The sequence below is a fragment of the Symphalangus syndactylus genome, chromosome 13 (assembly GCF_028878055.3).
Source record: "Symphalangus syndactylus isolate Jambi chromosome 13, NHGRI_mSymSyn1-v2.1_pri, whole genome shotgun sequence".
Classification (NCBI taxonomy): Eukaryota; Metazoa; Chordata; class Mammalia; order Primates; family Hylobatidae; genus Symphalangus; species Symphalangus syndactylus.
Window position 1 is genome coordinate 89931228 of NC_072435.2, and position 20027 is coordinate 89951254.

At 42.9% G+C, this 20027-nt stretch overlaps 1 protein-coding gene and 1 pseudogene across 13 annotated transcripts in view; one reads left to right on the forward strand and one right to left on the reverse strand.

The window, feature by feature from the left end:
• Positions 1-20027, reverse strand: part of TMCC3 (transmembrane and coiled-coil domain family 3) — a 304986-nt gene that overhangs the window by 17704 nt on the left and 267255 nt on the right. Inside the window, exon 1 of one of the 13 annotated variants that reach the window (XM_063614279.1) lies at positions 13767-13944. The exons of the other annotated variants lie outside the window; for them this stretch is intronic. The gene's annotated coding sequence lies outside the window, so the exon portion shown is untranslated. Of the gene's footprint in view, positions 1-13766; positions 13945-20027 lie in introns of those variants that run through there. 13 annotated transcript variants of the gene reach the window in all.
• LOC129460489 (U6 snRNA-associated Sm-like protein LSm3) lies at positions 5903-6316 on the forward strand (annotated as a pseudogene).

The window sequence follows — 20027 nt, forward strand, 5'->3', positions numbered from 1 at the left end:
ACAATCTTTAAGTCCTAGAGGGTCTACCACAGGAAGCTCAAGGAATCTACGTACCTGTGGCTCATTAGTGGACCCAAACAGGAACAGGTTCAAATTATAGCAACAGAGAATGCATGAAACTTAGAAAATGTTTATTTTGGGCAGATGGGTAATTAATGGTAACTGTACAATCACTGAGGCTAAAAATTTGATTTTACTGGAGATATTATATCCGATCATGCTACTCTATGTCTTAGAAACGTCCTTTGGCTTCCTAATGGCTACTAAATGAAATAATGTAACCTGGCATATCATCATTTAGCAGGCATTAGGAAAGACCTTATAGGGCTATAAGGCCCTAGCCCACCTTTCAGGCGTCACCTGACCTGAAGGACACCTTAAGAATATCTTACAACCTAAATTCCCAGAATGTATATGAATTTTCTATGGATTTTCTCATATGCATGATAGTCACAATGCCTGCCACCCATTTACTTATGCTTATCAAAATCCTACACATTCTTTAAAACCCATTTCAAGGGCCAGGCACAGTGGCTCATGCCTGTAATCTCAGCACTTTGGGAGGCTGAGGCGGGTGGATCACAAGGTCAGGAGATCGAGACCATCCTGGCTAATACGGTGAAACCCTGTCTCTACTAAAAATACAAAAAAATTAGCCAGGCATGGTGGCACATGCCTGTAGTCCCAGCTACCCGGGAGGCTGAGGCAGGAGAACTGCTTGAACCTGGGAGGTGGAGGTTGCAGTGAGCCATTGCACTCCAGCCTGAGTGACAGAGCAAGACACTGTCTCAAACAAACAAACAAACCCATTTCAAATGCCCCTTCTGCCATAAAGCTTTTCCCAGTCCCAGTGGAATGTCCCCTCTCCATTCTGTGACACGCTGTTGCTCTGTGCTTGTCTTGTGGCACTTCCTGACTCCTCCTTTGATCACCACCCATGCACTTTAACCCCCTGCAGACTGCAAGCTCCTTTGGGGAGGCATGATGTCATAGCTGTACCCAACTTGAAGTTCTAGTACTTCCCTAGGAGGCTGTCAATAAATGTTTGTCTACTGAACCAAAGTGCCATCATTCTTTATTCCAAGGAGTCTGCCCTGGAATCATTTAAGACACATTTCCATTGAGCTAAAAAATAACCTCAGCAGTTCTGCTCGCATAGCCCTGACAATTCCAGGTGAAGATGGTTTCCCAATCCTGGATAATAAATCCAGCACCATTTGAAACTGATTCAACTAAACAGAGATTTTTTTCCGAGTATCAATGTGCAACAAGATACACAAATACAAATAAGGACTTTTAAACTTTAATTGAAGCACAATTTATACTCAGAAAAGAGCACATTTAATAAGTACAAAGTGAAATAAGTATTCGATGAACTTCTACAAGCTGAACACATTGTGTGACCAGCAGCCAGTTAAAGAAACAGAACAGAAGCCTCCCTTGTGCCCTCCTTCAATCACAACGACATCACCTCCACCTGCAGGGGCAACCATAATCCTCATTTCAAACCGCGTACATTAGTTTTGCCTGTTGTATACATGTATTATTCTTGTCATTTTTCACTCAGCACTGCTTGTGAGTTTCATAAGAACTTGGTTTTGCCCTCCTGGAGCTCACAGATAAGACGAGATGAAGTTATTTAAAATCTGGTTGGCATTCTCTATTGAGAAGTCCACAACAACATCTAGAGGTAGAAAGGTTTTCCTACTTTACCTTACCAAACCTAGCAGTAAATAAACACCTGTTCTTACTCCTTTAATTCTCAACTGCACCAGGGCTGGTCATCCAACTCTGAGTCTCAAGGCAAAGCCTCATGCTCTCACAGACCTCTCGTTACAGGACAGCCTTGTATGCACAGGAATGTTTATGCACAGATGGCCAAATGACTTTTGGCTTACTTTATGATTTAACAATGCTTGGCATGTTCTCAAGAGTCCAGGTTGGAGAAAGCAACAGCATTTAAAGCCCCAAATAAATCAATCTTACTGCTTGTCAGCAAATCTCAGTTAAAAATGTTTGATGAGGGTATAAAGTTGGAACTATTACTGGGCTGCTCCTTTTGCCCTTTTATAACCCTAGCACTGCATGGGATAATTGAGAGACAGCTGTACCTATCATTGTTAGATGCCTGTAAATTTCCTGAACACAAACTGAAATCACTTGTTCGTGCTAGAAGAAAGCTGTCGGAGTCCTCCACCCTTCGTTTAATCCAGACTTGGCACTGACCCTATACAATACACTATACAGTGCAGCTTGGTTTCAGGGTTAAGACGCAGGGAGGACAAAGGTTTCTGGTTATCTAGACTCAGTGTACACTGTGTGGATCAGGACACTGTGTTCCTGTTTGGGCGCTGACATTTACTGTGTATGTGTTCCTGGGTAAATTGAGTCACCTATATGGGCTTCCATTTCTGAATCTATAGAACAAGGAGACAGAACCAGACAATTCAGAATACTGCACAACTCCATCAAACATAATCCAAGCTATCATTACTGTGAGACAGTACTGCATCATAAAAAGACCAAGGGCTCTGGAAACAGACTGCTTTGGTTTCCATCTTGGCACCACTCTTAAGAGCTGTGGGACCTTGGAAAAATGACTTAGCCTCTCTGTGTCTCAGTTTCACTTCTGAAAATGGAGATAATGATTCTTCAAAGAGTTGTGAGGAATAAATGAGAAAATGTATGTAAAGTGTTCACCTCTTCAAGTGTGACCTCCTGGCACACTGAATGGTTTCAACAAATGTTTGTTACTGTTATCATTCCAATTTCATTCTAAAATGTACCTAAATTCAATTTCATTTAAAAAATGTGTGTAAAAACTGAAAGGGAAACAAATGCCAAAGTGTTAACAATGCTGACCTTTGCACCGTGGGGTTAGGGGGGGTCATTCTTTTGTATTTTCAAGTTTTTTAAAAGTAAAATATACTACCGTTTTGGTAGAAAAGATTTTGCTTTTAAGAATGACTACTAGCCTCTTTCAATTCTTCCAGAATACTTGGCTGTTATTCCTTTAGATGAAAGGCAGCTCCGCCCACTGAAACGCCATTCCTCATTGTGTTTTCTTTCCGGCAGCAGAGACATTTCCACTGTCACCCCAATGCTCTGGAACAAAGGCTGAGGAAAAGCCTGAGTCCCGGACAGACGTCAAAATCTAACCCTGCGCCACCTCTGCCATGAACCAGGTCTCCAGTACAACACACCAGGTTAGCTCACCTTACTCACTGCACACAGGCACAGCAACTCAGTCATCACCAGCGCGGCTTGGACACACTGTGCAGGATTCATGGAAGGCTGTCTCCCAGCACACTCTGTATTAACCCGCTAAAGCTCCAGAGGGAGATGAACCAAAAAGGAAGGGTACCAACACAGAGGCACACCACCCACCCCCCAGCAAACACAACCAGAATGTAGGGCTCCTGTAGAACCTGGAACAACAGGGACTGAGGCAGGAGTCCTCTGAGGTTCTGGAGGCCACAGAGTAGCTAGAATGTGTAGGGATGCAGAGCTATCAGAACAATGTGACAGATGACAACTGCCTGCTTAGTCTCAAGGCTGAATACAATGAACCTTTGCTTAAAGAAAGGCTGTTTGAGCCTCAGGCATTACAAGAAAAGGGTCAGATCCTTCAAATGGGCTGGCATTTCCAAGGCAACAGGTATTTCCAAGTACATGTGAGTGAAGATTTATGCATAGGTCCACAAGGACCTGCATGTTCAATACTTGAAGGCTTTTACAAGTCTCTGTGGCCTTGGTATGTAAGTCAGTATCACTGACGTTTTTTACTATTAATCATTTTAGTTGAACTCTATTTCAGGTCTAGAGTCTAGGTCAACCTTGTCCAATCCACGGCCCAGCATGGCTTTGAATGCAGCCCAACACAAATTCGTAAACTTTCTTAAATCAGTATGAGATTTTTTTTTGTTTGAGACAGTCTCACTCTCACTCCAGGTTGGAGTGCAGTGGCGCAATCTCGGCTCACTGCAACCTCCGCCTCCTGGGTTCAAGTGATTCTCCTGCCTCAGCTGGAACTAAGGCACATGCCACCACACCCAGCTAATTTTTGTATTTTTAGTAGAGATGGAGTCTCACAATGTTGGCCAGGCTGGTCTCAAACTCCTGACCTCAGGTGATCTGCCCGCATCGGCCTCCCAAAGTGCTGGGATTACAGGCATGAGCCACCACGCCTGGCCAGTATGAGGTGTTTTTTTTTTTTAAGCTCATCAGCTATTGTTAGTGTTAGTGTATTTTATGTGTGGCCCAAGGCAGTTCTTCTTATTCCAATGTAGCTCAGGGACGCCAAATGATTGGAAACCCCTGGTCTAGGCTGCTCCTATGATATACCACCCAGAATGTGCTAGGCTTTGTCATCGTATTAATGTCAAAATCTCAGTGGCTATAAAAGAAAGGCTTATTCCATGCAAATGCTAAAAAGTTGGCTGTGAGTCAGTGAGGGGACCCAGGTTACGGTGGGGCCTCTACCGTCTGACGTTCTCTAAAAGACAGAGAACTCATTACACTGACCCAACCTAACTTCTAGGGGACAGGGGAGTATAATCCTATTACATGCCCAGGAGGTAAAATGTCATGTTAGTGACATGTGTAATACCTTTCTTAATTGTTAACTCTCTGAGATAGGTTCTACTATTATTACTATTTTATAAACTAGTCACAGAGAAGTTAAGTAAATTGCCTGGGGGCACACAGCCAGTAACCGGCAGAGCCAGGCTGGAAATTCTGGCTGTCTGTCTCCGGTGCCTACCTGCCTAAAAATGACTGAATACTTTTATTGTGAGTCAGGCATTGTGCTAAAGATTTTTTAATGCAATCATATATTCTTCACACCAACCCTTTTATGAGAAAACCGAGACTTGTAAAGGGTATGTTTCTTGAAGCCCATGAATAATAAACAGGTTAGGTGGGGCTCAACTCAGGTTTATGAAATATGCAAGACTTAGCAAGATCTGTACCAGCTCGGCCCCAGATCCTGCAAGAACCTCTGCAATGCCCTTAACATGGTCATCCATTGCATGGATAATCTGGGCTTTGTTTAGACTACTCTGTCAGAAAATTCTCCCTCAGGCTGAATTTGAAATAATCGTGGCTGTAACTTTGTGTCCACAGCTCTGGTGAGGCTTCCTGGAGCCACATCAGTCAGGTCTGATATAGTCTATAAAATCTATTTTTTTTTTTTTTGAGACAGTCTCTCTCTGTCGCCCAGGCTGGAGTGCAGTGTTGCGATCTCCGCTCACTGCAACCTCCGATGTTCAAGCAATTCCCGTCTCAGCCTCCCGAGAAGCTGGGATTACAGGTGAGTGCCACCAGGCCCTGCTATTTTTTTTTTTTTTTTTTTTTTTTTTAGAAGAGATGGGGTTTCACCATGTTGGCCAGGCTGGTCTTGAACTCCTGGCTTCAAGTGATCCACTTTGTTCCATATTCTAAAATATAAACAGTGATTTGGGCCAAATAACTTTATGAAGATAAAAAAGCTTACTGCTTGTATTGGAACAATGCCTATGCATTTACAATCACTAAGAGAAGAGACAGAATGAGATAAAAACAGAAGATAAAAATAAAAGATAAAGGACTTCTGGAGAAAGAAGCCCTGTCCCTAAGGGCCTAGCAAGTGAGGGGTTCATATCTGCCCATGTGGGAAAAGGCAAACAGCAGATAAGCCCTGGATCTGCCTGGAGAGAAGGGAGAGTGCCCTTCTCTGTGCTGGCTGATACAGCCGGGGAGACCGACCATACTGCTCAGCATGGCCCCACAGCGGGGTACCTTTGTGCATTCTCCCAGAAGAACAGGAGCTTTTCTGTCAGAAACAAGTGGGGTTGTGTCCTCATGTTTCCGGAGACTGGAGTTGCTCGTGTGTTCTCGCAAGAGATGGCGCAGGGTTTGAAATATGGAGGACGATGTGGACCCGCAACAAACTACCAACACTGGAGAGGAGCCCCTGGATGTGATCGGGCTCAGCCTAGATGAGCGAGTTTATGTGAAAATGAGAAATGACCGAGAGCTTCAAGGCGGATCACATGCTTATGATCAACATTTAAATATGATCTTGGGAGATGAGCAAGAAACCGCGACTACGATAGAAATTGATGAAGAAACATACGAAGAGATACATAAATCAAGGAAACAGAATATTCCAATGCTCTTCCTCCTGGGAGATGGTCGTGCTGGTTGCCCCTCCATTGACAGTTGGCTGAAACAACTTGTCCTGTATGGAAAATAGGAGACTTTGTACAGTAGCCTTTCTAAATGTACAAGACATTCAAAAGAGAAACCTGCATACATTCTGATATTAAGAAATAATTCTGGGGATTCTCCCATGTCTGAAATGAACTGATTTGCAGATAATTCACAACTTCTTAAGCTAAATGGCATTTTAATTTTTCTAAAGCTCTTCCAGTAAATATGACCACCAAGATGCAGAGCTCTTTTTCAGGACTTGTTTTGCTCTGTTATTCTTACAGACTACCTTCTGATTTTTTTTCTTTAAATTAAAATTGGTGTTTCCTCGTAGAAAAAAAAAAAAAGAAATATATAAGACACAGTGGCTGGGTGCAGTGGCTCACACCTGTAATCTCAGCATTTTGGGAGGGGAGATTGCTTGAGCCCAGGAGTTCAAAAACAGCCTGGGCAACATGGTGAAACCCTGTCTCTACCAAAAAAACAAACTCAAAATTAGTCAGGCATGGTGGCATGTACTTGTAATTCTGACTACTCAGGAGGTTGAGGCAGGAGGGTCAGGAGCTTGGGAGGTGGAGGTTGCAGTGAGCACAAATCGTGCCACTGCACTCCAGCCTGGCAGCCTGGGCAACAGAGGGAGACCTTGTCTCTAAATAAATAAATATATATATATATATATATATATATATATATATATATATGAGAGATACTCCTAGCCCATCTCCCTCTTGCTATCCTGGGGTCACACTTGACATGCACTTGCAAAATGTCTAGCGAGAGTCAGTGAACAGGGAACCCAGGGAAGCTAACTGAACCACCGGATCCCAGCATCCTTGCTAACAGAGCTAACCTATACCGGAAAAATAACTCCAGAGGCTGGATAAGGCTCCTTGTCATCTGTTACTAGAAACATATTAATACCTTCATGGGACACCTACACAGAATATTCAATACCTACATTTGCTAGAAGAAAGCTGCACTTTCCCTCACTGCGTGCTGGAGAGGAAAAATCTTAAGGACCTTCATATGGTATCCAGAAGGACATTTTATTAGGACAGTGTCTTAGTACAGTGTTTGTTCTAATTTGTTTAGACAAGGAACATTTCCTTTCATAGTTCAGGTCTGACAATAGCACACTCTGAACTTTAAATAAGTGCACCGTGTACAGCACGGAAACTGAGTCAATAGTTTTGCCATAAAGGTTTTATTCCTCACATCCCCCCTTCTTCCTCTCTTGGCATCACTGACAAAAGAAATTCTGTAGCCTCAAGAATTCTATTTCTGGCAGGGCGCAGTAGCTCACACTTGTAATCTAAGTACTTTGGGAGGCTGAGGTGGGTGGATCACTTGAGGTCAGGAGTTCGAGACCAGCCTGGCCAACATGGTGAAACCCTGTCTCTACTAAAAACGCAAAAAAAAAAAAAAAAAATGAGCCGGGTGTGGTGGCAGGCACCTGTAATCCCAGCTACTCGGGAGGCTGAGGCAGGAGAATCACTTGGACCCTGGAGGCAGAGGCTGCAGTGAGCCAAGATTGCGCCACTGCATTTGAGCCTGGACAACAGGCTCCATCTCAAAAAAAAAAAAAAAAATTCTATTTCCCGAGAGCAGGTAAATTAAAATCTCATTACTCTGGAATTAGGGATCATTTGGAACAGGAGCTAGAATACACGTATCTTTGATGGCCCAATCCTTTCTCCAGACACTGCAAATTAATAGTGTAAAGGAGATTAGGCAGTGTTTAAGAGTCTCAAAAACAAATTCTCCAAGCATCCTCAAGCACTCACAAACACCTGATACTGTAATTAGAAATAATTATCTTCGGCCAGGTGTGATGGCTCATGCCTGTAATCCCAACACTTTGGGAGGCTGAGGTGGGCAGATCACCTGAGCTCAGGAGTTCAAGACTAGCCTGGCCAAAATGGCGAAACTCTGTCTCTAATAAAAATAGAAAAATTAGTCAGGCATGGTGGCAGGTGCCTGTAATCCCAGCTAATCGAAAGGCTGAGGCAGGAGAATCGCTTGAACCTGGGAGGTGGAGGTTACAGTAAGCAGAGATCGCACCACTGCACTCCAGCCTGGGTGACAGAGCAAGACTCTGTCTCAAAAGAAAAAAAAAAAAAAAAAAAGCCAGGCATGGTGGCGGGTGCCTGTAATCCCAGCTACTCAGGAGGCTGAGGCAGAAGAATCACTTGGACCCTGGAGGCAGAGGTTGCAGTGAGCCAAGACTGTGCCACTGCATTCAAGCCTGGACAACAGGCTCCATCTAAAAAGAAGAAGAAGAAGAAGAAGAATTCTATTTCCTGAGAGCAGGTAAAGTAAAATCTCGTCACTCTAGAATTAGGGATCATTTGGAACAGGGGCTAGAATACACATATCTTTCATGGCCCAATCCTTTCTCCAGACACTGCAAATTAATAGTGTAAAGGAGATTAGGCAGTGTTTAAGATTCTGAAAAACAAATTCTTCAAGCATCCTCGAGCACTCACAAACACTTGATACTGTAATTAGAAATAATTATCTTCTCATTAAGCCTCTACCAGGAAACAGTGGTAATCTACTTTGAGTTACATGCACTTAAAAAATGTTATCTTTCTTCAAAACAGCTTATAAATCACACTTCCAATAAATACAAACTAATCCTTTACAAAATTAATCTGACCCGGTAAAGATTTCTACGTACTAAATCTACGTAAGAATTAGAGGGGGAGAAAGGCCAGATTCAGCAAGAATGTCCCTTGAAAAGTAGAAAGGAAGGCTACGGTGACGAAAATAGACCAACCTCACATGAGCACCAATTGCAAGGCAAGGACAGCCACAGGCCCTGGGGAGGAAACTGTGGAGGGATGTGAGGCAACACCCAAGAAAGGCAACTTCTAAGAGGAGCAGGGAGTCTCTGGGGACCCTGTGTACCTTGAAAACAAGCAAGTTTGGGAAAGGGAAGTGTACATTTATTTAATATTTGCCCCTTACCTCTCCAGGCCTGGGAACTAAGAACCATGCCTTTTAAATTTAAACACACACACACACACACACACACACACACACACACGTCTCTCACTCTGTCACCCAGGCTGGAGTGCAGTGATGCAATCACTAGCTCACTGCAACCTTGAACTCCTGGGCTCAAGCGATCCTCTCGCCTTAACCTCCCAAAGTGTTGGGATTACAGGCATGAGCCACCGTGTCTGGCAGAACCAGGCCTAATCTTAGGACTAAACACAGAACAAATGTCCACTGAAGCTTTTAGTTCCTAACTCAGAAGGAGAGAAGGGGTGAGCAAGAGCTGCTGGGCACTAAACTTAAGGTCTTTTGGGGCCAGTTCTGGAAAATTTCCCATCCATGCTTGTTCATTCCCATAGGTTTCTGGCAGTGTCTGTCAGTAAAACCTCCCCAGGAAGAGGGGAAGCCAGCAAGGAAGGGGATGTGGGAATATCGAGTTTACTATGGGAGAACCGCCCCTAGGAAAAACGAGTCTCCGAGGCCCTTAGAGAACAGAGAAAAGAGGCCAAGCCTGGGAGCAGAGGGTCTGCCTACTGCCCTGCCCTGGCAGCCCAGTCTTCTACATTTCCCATCACATTCATTCACCACCTCACTTACCCCTAAAACACACAGGGTGGGCCTTCTTAGAAGGGACCTGTACTTAGTGTAAGTTTCTAAACGATAGTTACAAATCCAGCACCTGTCTTGCAGAGTCTTTCGGCATCTCCAGCCTGAACGAACTCATCAGGCCATGCTGTGTTCATTATAGGCACCCTGCACAAAAGGGAAAGTAACTTGTCTCCTAAAGTATAGCTTCCTAGATAAATAAGTGAATATAACAAGGGTGTGCAGTGTTATCTATCAGATAACAATAATTGTCTCCCTTTTTGCCTCGGATGCTAGGAAATTCAGAATCATCTGGTGATCAGCCTATTTGTTTTCCCCTCCTTTTTTGACTTTTGGATATTAGCACTACTCTAACTATATTTTCCATGTGTCTTATCATAATCGTAATCTTAGTGGAAAGAGGTGGGTATACTTTAACCTGCTTATTAAGAGGCTAGGTATGTCATCTTGCCCAGAGATGAACACTATATCAGCATTCCTATGTTTAATAGGGGGAATGTGGTGAAACATACCCAGCTTATGAACCTGCACTGCGACTTCCCCATCCCCATTCCTAGGGCATCCAGAGAAAGCCACATAATGGTCACAACTTGGCTCATGTCCTTTGAAAAGTTGCTATGTAAGACTGAGCCAGGAAATAGCGTTTGGTACTGGAGCCCCAAAGTGCATTCCCAAAGCATATGCAAGGCTCATAATTCAATTTTTCTCTGAGGGTGAGGGTTTCATTTATTTTTGGTAGTATAACAAATACTGGGTGGGAAAACATGTACTGGATGATTTGCAGTATAGAATTTTCTTATAAATCGATCAGAATACTACTAGCTATCAGACAAGGCTTAGAAATAAGCAGCTATTCAAGAGTAGAAGAAAAACTGATCAACAGTCATTTGTTTCCCTTTTGCGATGCTGAAGCTAATTTTGTGCAGTTTTATTTTTCTAATATAAGCCAGCAGTATTATCACCAAATAGCAATTAGAACTAAAAAGCTGCCTTTAGTTGTATCAAAATAATATAGCATTCCACTTAAAGAAAAAAAAATGTCCAGGTAAAGTACATTCAATCGATATTTTGGTACAGTATTTATTTCTGGCATGGAAAAACAGCCTTACTTTGAAGTTGTGCTCGGCCTTCAAATGAGGCCATCAACATAAAAACTGATTTCCTTGGGTTGAATAAAATCATCTTTTCAAAAGATAAATCAGATTACACCCTGTTCTTTCCCAAAGATCTTTACTGTTCCCTAAAGTGTGAAATACTTAACAAAGAATTTAAGGCTCTCTTGATCAGGGTCCTATCCTAGTCATTTTCCAGCAGGTCCATCCATCATGATGTTTTGAGCACATCTATGTATAGCCCCTAGGGTAAGGCTGGACCTTTATATACACCCTCCTTTAATCCTCATATCTCCATGTCATTAGCTTTGCCTTGCAGATTTGAAAGTGGGAGGCATCAAATAAGTTATGGTGACAGCTAAGAACACACAGAGCCAGGATTTGTACTAATGTCTAGTTTTTAACCTCCATCTTATTCCATGTGTGTGACGAGCTAGTTACACCTGAACACTGCGTGCACTTTGCTATTTCTGTGTCTGCTCCTCACCCTAGCATGGTCTCTTTCCCAATTCACCTTTCAAGGACCAAGTCAAACAATGTCTCTTCCACAGAGGTTCTCCCACCCCCACGCCCAGCTAGGAATGAATGCTTCCTTTGTGCTTCCCCCCGTTTGCACTGACTCCTCATACAGTGCTTCTTCTTCCAGGTATGACAGGTGTTTGAATAACACATTTGTTCCTCCAACATTTGGATGCCTCCTTGGAGACAGGGATCATCTATCATCTACTAGGCCACCTGTGTCTGCTCCACACTCTTTCCTCAATAGGACCTTAGTGCTTATTAAGTCAATCAGTTGTTGACTAGCAGCCAACTAGGGCAGCCAGTTATTTAGGGACAAGTGGCTGCCCTAGTTGTTTACTCCTTGCTCAGCTGTTTGCGATGAGATCAAGAAGAACCTGCAACTGAGGTGCTGGGTTGCTTTCAAAATAGACCGGACAGGCCGGGCGTAGTGGCTGACGCCTGTAATCCCAGCACTTTGGGAGGCCGAGACGGGCGGATCACGAGGTCAGGAGATCGAGACCATCCTGGCTAACACGGTGAAACCCCGTCTCTACTAAAAATACAAAAAATTAGCTGGGCGAGGTGGCGGGTGCCTGTAGTCCCAGCTACTCGGGAGGCTGAGGCAGGAGAATGGCGCGAACCCCGGGGGGCGGAGTCTGCAGTGAGCCGAAATCGCGCCACTGCACTCCAGCCTGGGCGACAGCGAGACTCCGTCTCACAAAAACAAAAACAAAAACAGACCGGACCGTGAATGGTTCATGGCTTGCGACACATGTGAGAGGTCAAATTGGAAACTGATGTGTTTCATGGCTCTTCACTGCTCCAAGCAGAATATAGGTAATCAATTACCAAATGATAAATATTGCCAGGCATGGTGGCTCATGCCTATAATCCCAGCACTTTGGGAGGCAGAGGCAGGAGGATCACTTGAGCCCAGGAGTTTGAGACCAGCCTGGGCAACACAGTAAGTCCCTGTCTCTATTAAAAAAAAAAAAAAATTAGCCAGGCCTGGTGGCGTGCCTGTAGTCGCAGCTACTCAGGAGGCAGAGGTGGGAGGACTGATTGAGCCCAGGAGTTTGAGGCTGCAGTGAACTATGATTGCTCCCTTGCACTCCAGCCTGGGTGACAAAGCCAGACTCCGTCTCTAAGAAAGAAAAAGAAAAAGAAAAAAAAAAATTAAGATCTCCCACGTACAGAATATGCAGGTATGATCCTTTCCTCCCTAAGGGCCCTTTTCCCTGTGCGGACCATCGTAATTGTGGCAGACAGCTCAGGTGTCTCCTCCTTTGGACACACCCACATGTTCTGACTCAATCCATTATTTGTGATGGCTTAAGGAAGCAGTCGTAAATAATTTCTCAGGCCAGGTGCAGTGGCTCAGGCCTGTAATCCCAGCACTTTGGGAGGCTGAGGCGGGCGGATCACATGAGGTCAGGAGTTCGAGACCAGCCTGGTCCAACATGGCGAAACCCCGTCTCTACTAAAAATACAAAAACTAGCCGGGAATGGTGGTGCATGCCTATAATCCCAGCTACTCAGGGGGGCTGAGGCAGGAGAATCGCTTGAACCTGGGGGGCGGAGGTTGCAGTGAGCCAAGATCGTGCCATTGCACTCCAGCCTGGACAACACAGAGAGACCCTGTCTCAAAAAATAAATAATAAAAATAAAATAATTTCTCTAACGCACCAGCAAGGTTCTGAAATGTAGTTTCTTGTCACTTAGGAAATCACAATTTGATAGAACATGAACACAGAGTTCTTTCACCCTCCAAAGTCCGAGAAGGCAACGACTTGTTTAAAGGACACAAGCAGGCCTCAAGAAGAACGGCTCAAGAGAGGACAGAATCTTGCCAGGATCATTCAAGTTTATCAGAAAAGAGAAGCCACCAGTTACTAAAGACTTATCAGCATCAAATAATTTCCTAAATGTTTCTGGTACCTTATTTTATTTTTCCTTTCAAGAATCTGATATTAGAATTAAAACTCCCATCTTCTCAGAAAAGTGACTTACTAGGACTCAAAGCTAATAAGTGGCAGAGCCATGTGATTCCAGCCAAGGTGCACCTGACTCCAGGAATATCCTACCTTTTCTTGAGCTCTTTCTGTGTATGCCAAACCATTTATCACATATATACCTGTTTCCTATAACACCCAAAACCCCTCAAATCTACTTAGTTTACTCAAATCATTGTGCTACCATTAAATACTGCAAATGTGAAAAATATGTATGATAGAGAAACCAGAAGAGCAAAAACAGACTCCTTTAGACTCCTTGATGCCATGAGGCAATTACTGGAGATGTTCTCAATTTGGCATTCATAAGCAGGAGAAGAAACGAGCTTAAATCCCAAGATACCTTGCGTAATAAAAAATGTGGGTTACTTGTGTTTTACCCACTACCAAAGATCCTCAAGGCCGGCTTATACATAAACTCCCTCTTTGGCTAAAGCTCCAGCAGGTTCTACAGTCATTAAATGCTCTGCTGTCGATAAGAGGAGGCTTTCTTCTCCCACGGCCACAGACGTTTAAAGGCTCCAAAGATTCGTGTTTCAGGCAGAAAACAGTCCTCCTCTAAGATCATACTGTTTTGTGATCTGGGATAAAAGAAACGACAAAGAAATAAAAGGAATGGTGGGCTGTGATTTTAAAGTTAAACACTGTATCATGACCCTTCTTAGAACCTAAGTCTATATTTGGGTTGGCTATATTTCCAAAACACAGGCAACAGACTTCCAGGACCCACTCGCAACACTCGCAGCAACCAGGCAGCTCAGACCTCATGGGAAAGCTCTGATTCCGGAGCCATGTATCCTAAATAAAGGTTTGCTTCCAGGGTGGTAGCGTAAGTTAGTGGTTAAAGGCACAGATTTCACAGCCAGACTGCCTAGGTTCAACACTGCCATGTGAATTGCCTCGTCTTGGGCAAGTTACTTTCTCTATGCCTTCATTTTCTCATCTGTAAAATGAGGACGGCAGTATCTACTAGTTCACAGTGTGACTGTGAGGATTACAGGAATTCATGATAGGGTCTTGTACAGAGTAAGTGCTATAAGTGTTGGCCATGGTTTATTAAACCTAACATACCCCAGATAGGTGGGTTCTTCAGAAGACTCCAGAGCCAAGAACAGTGATGCTGCTGTCACCATCATTAAGCTCTTTCAACAGAAGCCAATCATTGTCCCCATTGCCCCCACATGCATGGAGTGTTTGTGTGTGCACAACCTGCTGCTTATCTACGCATCTTGCAGCAGAAAGGAGGGTGAAGAGTGGAGAACAGGGTCTCAAATTCATACCAGGAGGTCCCTTAAGAATCAAGTTTCAATGAACCTGAACAAGAAAGATAATTTTTGAAAGATACCGCCCCCCAAACACACACACACACACAAGCCTAAGATACTGCTTTACAGAGTCTCACCTGGTATTTAATTTGACTTGTATAAAGGTAATTTATGTAAAATGACTAAACTTTACATTCTCAACAGCCAGCTCTTAATGCTTTTATAATTGTCATGAGTTTTCTATGTTGCTATTTTCAGTAAAACTAGGACTCTGAAGTAAGACCCTAAAGACAGATGTCTAACATTTTCCACCTCCAAATCTTTAAGCAAAACAAGAGAAAATCGTATTAGAAAGACATATCTAATGATTATAACTTGCTACTTCCTCTATAAAACCTCCTTAGCCTACTTTTTGAGAGTATTATGGCATGACCAGGCACAGTGGCATGTGCCTGTAGCCCCAGCTACGCAGGAAGCTCAGCCAGGAGGATCGTTCGAGCCCAAGAGTTGGAGGCCAGCCTGGGTAACAGAGCAAGATCCCATCTCTAAAAAAAGGAGTGGGGGTGGGGGAAGAGAGAGAGAGGGAGAGAGAGAAAATGAATGAATATGAATTACGCTTGGAAGCTTGTTTTTACAGATATTATGTTGGGGGTTTGGGGACTGGGTTATACTTAATTCCATGACCTTAGGGGTAAACGGCATAATTATTTTATTGATGTTCTCTCTCCTTCATCTCTTCTTTAAAACTGTCACCAATTTTTTTTTTTTTTTTTTTTTTTTTGGCTTGGTAGTTTCTCTCCAGATTGACCCTTCCTTGCTACCCTCAGGGCCATCTATCTTAATCCACATCCTCGTTTCCTATCTCACCTATAGCAAGGGCAACAGTTTAACTGGGTTTCCTTGTTTTCAGTGTTCTATTCCTTCCATCTAGTCTATAGGAAGTCATTACACTCATCTTCTAAACTCCCACTTCCATCACATTAAAACACTGCTTAAGATGTTCAATGATTCTTCCTTTAATAAGGAGATTGGATTCCTCCCCTTGCTGGTACTTAAGCCCTGAGTAATTTTTCCTATTCAACTTCCAACGTCTTCCTCCTTCCTTCACCATCCACCAAGTGGATCTCAGCACTGTGGTACATGCACATATTTCTGGACTTTGTTTCATGTCAATACTGACACCATTCCCTTCTGGCCACAGCATCTCAAGGCCTCTGTCATATCCAAATCCTACCGTTCCTTCACGATCTCTTCCATGAGGCCTTTCCAAAGGACTTCTTCTCCTTCCTGATCCATTTTGGCTCTTATGTATACTGTTAGGTGGGTTCCTCTTTGTTTTATCATCTTTGTTGGGTTTTTTACTAGTTACTGAAAGCATTCACTTTCTCAGGTACCATACAACACTCAGCATAGAACACACAGTATCACTGAGAAGCAAATACCTATATACGAATCCAATTTCTCTATGCCATAACCCAGTGTGTTACAAATTCGGAATGAGACATCCAAGAAATACATGTTTACCAATATATACATACATATGTATATGCACATATACATGCACACACCTAATTGAAACACAAGTTTTGTAAAATACTACTTATCTTTACTACACACAATGTAACTGTATTTACAGTTACCTAACTTTCTGGACAACTGGATATTAGAAATTATAATTACTTTTGTTAATTTTATTACGTAGAAAAAGTCCTTGTTTGCAGATACATATTAGAAACAAAGTGCCCTGGCCGGGCGCAGTGGCTCATGACTGTAATCCCAACACTTTGGGAGGCTGAGGCGGGCAGATCACTTGAGTCCAGGCGTTCAAGACCAGCCTGGCCAACATGGTGAAAGCCCATCTCTACTAAAAATACAAAAATTAGCTGGGCATGATGTTAGATGCCTGTGATCCCAGCTACTCAGGGGGATGCTGAGGCATGAGAATCACTTGAACCTGGGAGGCAGAGACTGCAGTGAGCCGAGATCATGCCATTACACTCACTACACTCCAGCCTGGGCAACAGAGCGAGGTTGTGTCTGAAAAAACAAAAAAGAAGGCTGGGCGCAGTGGCTCATTCCTGTAATCCCAACACTGTGGGGGGCCGAGGTGGGTGGATCACATGAGGTCAGGAGTTTAAGACCAGCCTGGCCAACCCTATCTCTACTAAAAAATTGGCTGAGCATGGTGGTGCACGCCTGTAATCCCAGCTAATTGGGGAGATTGAGATAGGAGAATTGCTTGAACCCGGGAGGCAGAGGTTGCAGTGAACCGAGATTGTGCCACTGCACTCCAGCCTGGGTGACAGAGTGAGACCCAGTCTCAAAAAGAAAAAAAAAAAAGAAAAGAAAAAAGAAAGTGACCTGATGTCTGTATATCACTTACTTTTAACAGGTTACAAACACACACAAAGAAAATAAGAACATTTTAAATTGTTGAATCTGGGTAAGGTAGATGAGTATTTGCTGTGATGTTCCTTCTGCTTTTCCATATAAGAATATAAAGTGATAGTTGTTACTCATCAAATTTATTTCATGACCATAATCCTGTTTGAAAAACAGTGCGTTACAATTAGAAAAAAAGACAAGCCACGTGTCCCTGTGTTTGTTAATCATACTTAAGGAAGGCTCTAACATTCTGAAGAACGTTCTGTGGTTACTTCCTGGCCAATAAAGGATTTAATGTTCCATTGCTGAGTCTACTAATCTCTTCTTCAAAATCCTTTCTACGAAACTTCTGTGAATCATTACAACCTTAGCAGAAAGGTATAAGATTAGGGATTGGTTTTTTACTTGCAGAGATCACAGACTCAGAACTTACCCTAAGACCTCCTATACTGAGGACAATCCTTGTGGTTTTCACAGGGCTTTAAAATAACTAAATCTAGGAACATCAAAAGTTCAAGACAGTGTGCTAAAACTGAAAATGCCATAGCAAACATGTGCACTGGTTACATTTTCCCCTTCCTTGTCCTTTAAGAATAGGTTTTAATAAAAGACGAAGTTCCATGAACAGTCAGTAACATCTCATTTAATTGATACTAAGGGAAGTATTCTAGATAAGTGAATGAAATTTGTAGATAACTGAAACTCCAAGTCTTGCTAATTAGAGATTTCTGGATTTTCTTCTTTCTTTTAATTTCTTTTAGAGACAAGGTCTTGCCCTTGTTGCCCAGGCTAGCTTCCAACTCTTGGGCTCCAGTGATCTTCCTCAGTATCCCAAGTAACTGAGGCTACAGGCATGCACCATCATGCCCAGGTGGATTTCTAAATTTCCAAGGTTGTTTTCCTGTTGACTATGGACATCCACATAATCAAGTTTGAATTGTGACACAGCAACAGTGACCTCAAGAAGACAACTGAACTAGATCACTCAGGGGACCTGGGATCCAATTAACCTTAGGTCCTCGTGAAGAAGCAAGGTGGCGGAACTCTGCAAACTCTAAGGGCCTTGCAGCTCTTATACTCAGTAGTTCTGTTACTAGTAGGTCTGTAAGGCTGGCACCCCGCATGCAAAATGCCAATAGTGTTGTACATAAAATTATTAGCACAGACCAACTAACACAAACTGAGTATTACTCTTTATAATGAATCTTATTTTTTATTTTTTTGAGACAGAGTCTTGCTCTGTCACCCAGGCTGGGGTGCAGTGGCGCAATCTCGGTTCACCACAACCTCTGCCTCCCAGGCTCAAACAATTCTCATGCCTTAGCTTCCCGAGTACCTGGGATTACAGACATGCACCATCACGCCTGGCTAATTTTTGTATTTTTAGTAGAGATGGGGTTTTGCCATCTTGTATTTTAGTACAGACAGGGTTTGCCATCTTGGCCAGGGTGGTCTTGAACTCCTGGCCTCATGTGATCTGCCTGCCTTGGTCTCCCAAAATGCTGGTATTATGGGCATGAGCCATCCCTTTATAATGAATCTTATTTACCTAAATAAAATTTAAGCAACAAGTCGTTAAAAACCATATGCAACAAAAGGAATGAAAAACTGTTCAACAAACAACCCAGACAAATCTCACGTGTGTAATACTTAATGAAAGAAGCCGCACACAAAAATGTGATGGTGTATGATTAGCGTGCTACAGAGGTGAGAAGAGTGGTACCCTTTGGGGGGAAGAAGGGGGTAGGGAGAATGATTCACCAGTAGGTGGCACCAGGGAGCACTGGGGTGCTAACAACATTGATCCAGGTGGCAGTTACTCAGGGCATATACATAGGTAAAAATTATCCAACTGTACATTTAAGATGTATACACTTTACTGTAAGTGAAACCTCAAAAAAGTAATAAGATGCAAAAAACTTAGATAACAAAAAAGCAGGAGCTGTCAAAACTATTATCTTTATAGTACCTGTAACATTACAAATGCACAATGAATAAATGTTAACATACAGTATATTGCTCAATTATAGCAGGAAAAAAAAAACCCTTAAATTTCATTAGCATGTCAACTGTAATGCATTTTGTCAGCTCTTTAACATTTTTAAAGTTTCCCAAACTTTCATGACACTGCCTCATAAATATTTGTTTTTAGAATACAAAAGAGCCAATGAAAAAGAGCAGAAATCCACATCATGTACTAGCAAGGCATTAATATCTGTGGTTTAACTGAATACATCAGATTTAGATACAAAAATATGCAATTTAGAATTCTGCAAAATGCAGCAAAATCCTAATACCATGTTGATCCAGATTGCTAATGCCTTGTTTTATTACATAATAGTCATTTAGAAAGCCAATGTTTCTCAATGAGGCTGAATTTAACTAAAAGCACACAAAGTACAATTAGGGCTTGCTTACTTAGACCAAATTGTTTTTATGATAGCTAATGGGACTGATTAATTTAGGTTGCAAACCAAGCCCCCTAAAATATAGAACTGCTACTTGAAAATGTTTTTCTGGGCATCTTTTGTGAACTAAGTCCTGTGCTGAAAGATCTGGAGGCAGAGAAATATGATAAGCTCTGCCCTAAGAGGTCACTCTTGGGGCAGGGAGGCGTACAGAATTAAAAAATGTAACAAGGCCAGGTACAGTGGCTCACGCCTGTAATCCTAGCACTCTGGGGGCCGGGGCAGGAGGATTACTTGAACCCAGCAGTTTGAGACCAGCTAGGGCACAATAGTGAGACCCCATGTCTACCAAAAAAAAAACCAAAAATGCTGCATGTGGTAGTGTCTGTGGTCCCAGCTACTTGAGAGTCTGAGGTGGGAGGATTTCTTGAGCCTAAGAGGTCGAGGCTGCAGTGGGCCATGATTGTGCCACTGCACTTCAGCCTAGGTGACAGAATGAGACTTCATCTCAAAAAAAAAGAAGTAATAAGTACTATAGGAACCAAG